The 6,795-nt window shown below is 38.8% G+C and overlaps 1 pseudogene across 1 annotated transcript; it reads left to right on the top strand.

The window, feature by feature from the left end:
• The first annotated feature begins 1,196 nt into the window (after nt 1-1,196).
• LOC105817207 lies at nt 1,197-2,905 on the top strand (annotated as a pseudogene). Its single transcript, XR_001137830.1, has one exon. The product of XR_001137830.1 is annotated as an elongation factor 1-alpha 1 pseudogene (transcript).
• Nucleotides 2,906-6,795: the final 3,890 nt, after the last annotated feature.

The raw sequence follows: 6,795 nt of genomic DNA, 5'->3' as shown, positions 1-6,795 counted from the left end.
CAGTAGGATTGCTTGAGCCCAGGAGTTTGAGGTTGCTGTGAGCTAGGCTGACGCCATGGCACTCTAGCCTGGGCAACAGAATGAGACTCTGTCTCAAAAAAAAAAAAAAAATGTTAGTTGGATTCAGCAAAAGCAGGCCTGAGAGGAAAATTCATAGCCTTAAATGCCTACATCCAAAAGACAGAAAGATCACAAATCAACACTCTAATGAATAATCTCAAGTAATTGGAAAAGGTAGAGCAAACCAATCCCAACCCAGCAGAAGAAAAGAAATACCTAAGGTCAGAGCAGAACTAAGTGAAATTGGTAACAAAAGAAACATATAGAAGATTAATGAAACAAAAAGTTTGTTCTTTGAAAAGATAAACAAAATCAACAGATTTCTCGCTAGGTTAATCAGAAACAGAAAAGAAAGGACCATAATAAGCTTAATCAGAAATGAAAAAGGAGATATTACAACTGATTCCATAGAAATACAAAATATCACCTCTGCATACTATACAAATCTCTACATACATAAACTTGAAAATGTTGAGGAAATGGACAAATTCTGGAAACACACAACTTCCCTAGGCTCAATCAGGAAGAAATAGAAACCCTGAACAGACCAATATTAAGTAGTGAAATTGAAGCAACAAAAAAAAAGTCTTTGAACAAAGAAAACTCACAGACCAGATGGATTCACAGTCAAATTTTATCAGACCTACAAAGAAGAATTGGTACCTATACTGCAGAAATTATTTTATAACATAAACAGAAGCTTTTCAAAATAAGATAGACTAATGGCCAATAAACATATGAAAAAGTGCTCAACGTCTCCAGTCATCAGGGAAATACAATTCAAAACTACAATGAGGTATTACCTAACTCCAGTGAGAATGGCTTTTATCAAAGTCCCAAAACAACAGATGCAGGTGTGGATGTGGAGAGAAAGGAACACTTATACACTGCTGGTGGGTCTGCAAACTAGTACAACCTCTATGGAAAGTAGTATGCAGATACCTCAAAGAACTAAAAGGAGACCTGCCATTTGATCTAGCAATCCCACTATTAGGTATTTACGCTAAAGAACAGAAGTCATTTTATCAAAAGACACTTTCACTCAAATGTTCATAGCAGCACAATTCACAATTGCAAAGATGTGGAAACAACCCAAGGGCACACCAATACATGAGTGGATTAATAAAATGTGGTGCTTTTTCGCAATGGGTTTGCCTCCAGAACACAGATGCCGTGAAAACCACCCATAAAAGCCAAAATGGGGAAGGAAAAGACTCACATCAACATCGTCATCATCGGACACGTAGATTTGGGCAAGTCCACTGCTACTGGTCATCTGATCTACAAGTGTGGTGGGATCGACAAAAGAACCATCAAAAAATTTGAGAAGGAGGCAGCTGAAATGGGAAAGGGCTCCTTCAAGTATGCCTGGGTCTCAGATAAACTGAAAGCTGAGCATGAGCATGGTATCACCATTGATATCTCCCTATGGAAATTTGAGACCAGCAAATATTATGTGACTATTATTGATGCCCCAGGACACAGAGACTTTATCAAAAATATGATTACAGGCACATCTCAGGCTGACTGTGCTGTCCTGATTGTTGCTGCTGGTGTTGGTGAATTCGAAGCTGGTATCTCAAAGAATGGGCAGACCCATGAGCATGCCCTTCTGGCTTACACACTAGGTGTGAAACAACTAATTGTTGGTGTTAACAAAATGGATTCCACTGAGCTGCCCTACAGCCAGAAGAGATATGAGGAAATTGTTAAAGAAGTCAGCACTTACATTAAGAAAATTGGCTACAACCCTGACACAGTAGCATTTGTGTCAATTTCTGGTTGGAATGGTGACATCATGTTGGAGCCCAGTGCTAACATGCCTTGGTTCAAGGGATGAAAAGTCACCCGTAAAGATGGCAACGCCAGTGGAACCACACTGCTTGAAGCTCTGGATTGCATCTTGCCACCAATTTGTCCAACTGACAAGCCTTTGCATCTGCCTCTTCAGGATGTCTACAAAATTGGTGGTATTGGTACTGTCCCTGTGGGCTGAGTGGAGACTGGTGTTCTCAAACCCAGCATGGTGGTCACCTTTGCTCCAGTCAATGTTACAACTGAAGTAAAGTCTGTTGAAATCCACCATGAAGCTTTAAGAGAAGCTCTTCCAGGGGACAACGTGGGCTTCAACGTCAAGCACGTGTCTGTCAAAGATGTTCGTCGTGGCAACGTTGCTGGTGACAGCAAAAATGACCCACCAATGGAAGCAGCAGGCTTCACTGCTCAAGTGATTATCCTGAACCATCCAGGACAAATTAGCGCTGGCTATGCTCCTGTACTGGATTATCACACAGCTCACATTGCCTGCAAGTTTGCTGAGCTGAAGGAAAAGATTGATCGCCGCTCTGGAAAGAAGCTGGAGGATGGTCCTAAATTCTTGAAATCTGGTGATGCTGCCATTGTCGATATGGTTCCTGGCAAGCCCATGTGTGTCGAGAGCTTCTCAGACTATCCTCCTCTGGGTCGTTTTGCTGTTCGTGATATGAGACAGACAGTTGCTGTGGGTGTCATCAAAGCAGTGGACAAGAAGGCTACTGGAGCTGGCAAGGTCACCAAATCTGCCCAGAAAGCTCAGAAGGCTAAATGAATATTATTCCTAATACCTGCCACCCCACTCTTAATCAGTGGTGGAAAAACGGTCTCAGAACTGTTAAGTTTAATAGTAAAAGACTGGTTGTTAATAACAAGGCATCGTAAAACCTTCAGAAGGAAAGGAGAATGTTTTGTGGGCCACTTTTGTTTCTTTTTGTGTGGCAGTTTTAAGTTATTAGTTTTTAAAATCAGTACATTTTAATGGAAACAATTTGACCAAAAATCTGTCACAGAATTTTGAGACCCATTAAAACAAAGTTTAATGAGAAAATAAATAAATAAATGAAAAATAAAATGTGGTATATGTATACCATGGAGTACTACTTAGTCATAAAAAAAATGGTGAACGAATACCTTTTGTAACAACCTGGATGGAACTAGAGACCATTTTTCTAAGTGTAGTATTGCAAGAATGGAAAAACAGACACCACAGGTACTGACTATTAAATGCTACTAGTTGATCAACACTCATGTGTACATATGGAAGTAAAACTCAATGGAAACCAAGCAGGTGGTAGGGGAGAGTATGGGATGGGTAAATTCATGCCAAATGGGTATAACACACACTGTGTGGGTGATGGGCACAATTATAACTTCACTCAAACTGTACAAAAAGAATCATGTACACAAAACATTTGTACTCCCACAATATTCTGAAATTTTTAAAAAATAAAATGGTTATAATGGGAAAGAAAAGAAAAAAAGCAAGTTGCAGGGCCTATTTAGCCTGAAAACTATAGTTTGTTCACCCCTGTTATAAAGAAATGGAAAACGCTACCGAATTGAATCTCCCCCCACTCTGGTTAACTCTGATTCCCTAAACAGTTATCCTTTGTTGTCTAACAAAGCACTCCAAAATTCAAAACTACGATAGCAATCATTTATTTTGCTCACAAATCTGCAATTTGTACAGGTCTCAGTTGAGATAGCTTATTGCTACATCACTCAACAGTGAGCCGGATTGGCTCAGCTGAGGCTGGAGGAGCAACTTCCAGGATGCTCACTCCACTCCCAGGGCTAACGAGAAGTTTCTGGCTATTATATCCTTTCCAGTGGCTTCTCCACAGTGTTACTTAGGTTTCCTCATACATGTTCCTGAGAACATAACTGTGTTCTAAGAGTGAGTCTCCCAAGAGAGCCAAGCTGAAGCTGTATCACTTTTTACATCTAGCTTCAGAAGTCACATCATATCTTTTCTGCTACAGTCACAACCTGCTCAGATTGAAGGAGAAGGAATGTAGACACCCCACATCTTGACAGTAGGAGCATCAAAGAAGGGAATGGAAGTTGGGAATCATTGTTGTGGCTGTTTGGAGGATGTACAATCTGCCACCCAAGCAAAATCAAAAAAAAAAAAAAAGATATGGTTGTCCTTTGGCACCTGCAAATTAAGTTTCCTCTCTTTGCTTTTAGTGTGAGGCAGGTTTAGACAGAATTTAGCAGATAAAATATACCTTTACAGTCTAGCCTTAGGTAATCTTTTAAAATACTACATAAGACTTTCTGTAAGTATAATATATTTGGTTGCAGAATTTAAGTTTAGAAACTAGACTTCATAATCTTCTTTCACCAAAAACCAACAGAAAGTCAGCTCTTTGACTTGTATAAAATGAGTTAAGAAAGTCAAGATATATTAGCATACCAAAAGAGAAGCATGTGTTAAATGGATCCTTTCCATTTCTGGGTGGTTTCCTAAAGAGCCTGAAAATTATTATACTTTGTCTGTAGCTTAAAAATGACATAAGGTCCCTTTCTGACATTTTTTTCCTTGAGAGTGTAGAATATTACAGGACTTATGTTTATTATTTGAGGTGCTTTCCAATTTCAGCAGCTTAAACCCACCTTTAAATTGCTTCAGTTTGCAACATTCCAATGATCTCTTACACGTTGGGATATTGATCTAGACGCATGGCTTTGAGTGGCCAGTTGAGCAGTGTGTGGCAAGGAAAAGACAGGCTGCGGTGTCCACCACTGCCCATCTCAGCAATCAATTTGGAGACCCACAGCTTCATCAGTTGTTTAGAGAGCTGTATCTGTCATGAAGACCCACAGCAGCAAACCATGCGCTTCATGTCTGTTGAGCTTTGATTTGATTTTCTTCTCCTGCTCAAGGGAGGAGCTGACAGGCTTAATAGAGGCATCTGCATCATGTTGAATTGTTAGGGTAATGAAAACATCTTATAAACCTATTCTTTGCTCCCGATATCTGAGCAAGACAGACTTAACTGAATAAAAACTTTTAAGACATGTTCTATGGATTTTAAAACACATATACCCTATTTCTCACCAGATTGAGAGTACAGATATGGGTATAAATTGTGGCTATATACTGTTTTCATAAGTCCATTGATAGTATGCTAGCACTAACACATTTTCTAAAAAGGAAGGACTTAAGGGTAGATAGAATTCAGGTTGGGGGGTAAAAGCTGGGAAGCTGCTTTGAAGTTACTTAGAACAGAAAGCACGCTGTCCTTAGACTGTGTGTTCATTTGCTAAAGCTTAAAATTATCTTTGTGGGTAAAGCACATAGTTTTAATATAGAGTACATTTTTGGGGGGTGGCTTAGAGAAATTTCATGGAAACTGCTGAGATCTAACTCCCCTGCCTCCATCAGGTCATATCTTGGCATTAACTCTGAAAATTGATAAACTTGCCAAAGTTACAAAGATTTGACAAATTAAATATACCTTTTGGCCTGGTTTACAAGCATCCGTTCAGAGGCTTTTCTCTAGTCCAAACTGTATTCTATACTTAATATACTGTCAAAGCTACTACCATCGCATATCCACAGTAAAAAATTCTCAATAATCCTTCCTTCAATCAGCATCAGAAAATTATGACACTCAGGATCTCATCTGAGAATAAAGTCATTGACTCTGTGTTGCATTATCTAATGGCCTGACAAGAGAAATTATATTAAAAGTGACCATCTAAGAATATGCTACTTATCTGATCCTTGGGTTATATATTATAACTCAGTCCTATCTTTGGATGAAGTTATAGAGCCAGAAAGCTATATAAATGAACCACATTAACCTAGACCCAGACGGAATCACTTTCTCTGAGTTATGTCTGAGTATTCAGCCCTGAATTCATATTTAGGGTCCAAATGAGAAAGAAACATGAAGCATGCTGCCATGGTACCATAAAATCAAGGTAGAATTACTACCTTTTAGATTATTTAGGGCCTCCTACATTAAAAATTTTTGAGTAGAAAATGCAATGTTTCATTTTTGGTATGGCTTGAGGTTGTTTGTACATGGCCAGGACATGGTTTAACTTAGAGCCTATATTCATTTTAGGCAGTTTGGAGGAATCTGATAGAAAATAATAGGATGTAAAGCCCCCCACAACCAAAAAATAACAAATTTCCTTTAGATTTTAGTACCTAGGAGGACTCCTTCACCAAATTAGTTGTGAAAGAACAAATTATAATAACTGAAACTGAATAGTGGCAATCTCTCCAACACCAGGGCATGCTGGCTCCATTTTTATTTCTCAAGGACCTGCTTCTTCATTTACTTAATTTGCTCCCTGGGCCATATGGATACTTGGGTGTGCAACCTGTGTTTGCACCAATGGAGTAAACGACAAAGGGAAGGTAGTGCAATAAAATCAATGGTGCAGGGAAAAAGAAGCAATAGCCCAGGAAAGTAAGCTTGAAAAGATATACAGCTGAGCGTGGAGGTTGGAATTTCTAAACACCAAGACAAGAGATGAATTGGGCATAAAAATAGGAAGACTAATTGAAAGTCCAGCTCCCACCTTTCTCTATCATCACCTGGCACCAAGATACCTATCACTTGGAGAAAAAATCAGAAGTCTCTTCTCTAAAGGGTTTCCTGATTCTCAGAAAAAAATATCTCTTAAATTCTGACACTTTGTAAGCATTACAATGGTCACATGCCTGCCCAATTTCTATAAGGTAAACTTACCAAAAGTCCCACTGTGCACAGAACTGTTGATGTGCTTAATAGGGCTTTATTTTTAAATATAGATAGGCAGCGAAGCATAATGACGTATTTGAAGCAAGTCTGCAATATAGAAGAGAGAAACAAATGATAAACAACAAAAAAAATGTTATTCCAAACAAAATGGACATAATTTAGAGAGTAGAGAAGAACAGTAAAATAATGGAAATAA

Source organism: Propithecus coquereli, unplaced genomic scaffold, assembly GCF_000956105.1.
Source record: "Propithecus coquereli isolate 6110/MARCELLA unplaced genomic scaffold, Pcoq_1.0 Scaffold40, whole genome shotgun sequence".
Lineage (NCBI taxonomy): Eukaryota > Metazoa > Chordata > Mammalia > Primates > Indriidae > Propithecus > Propithecus coquereli.
Note: the sequence above shows the minus strand (reverse complement) of the source record. Positions and strands in the feature narration are given on the sequence as shown.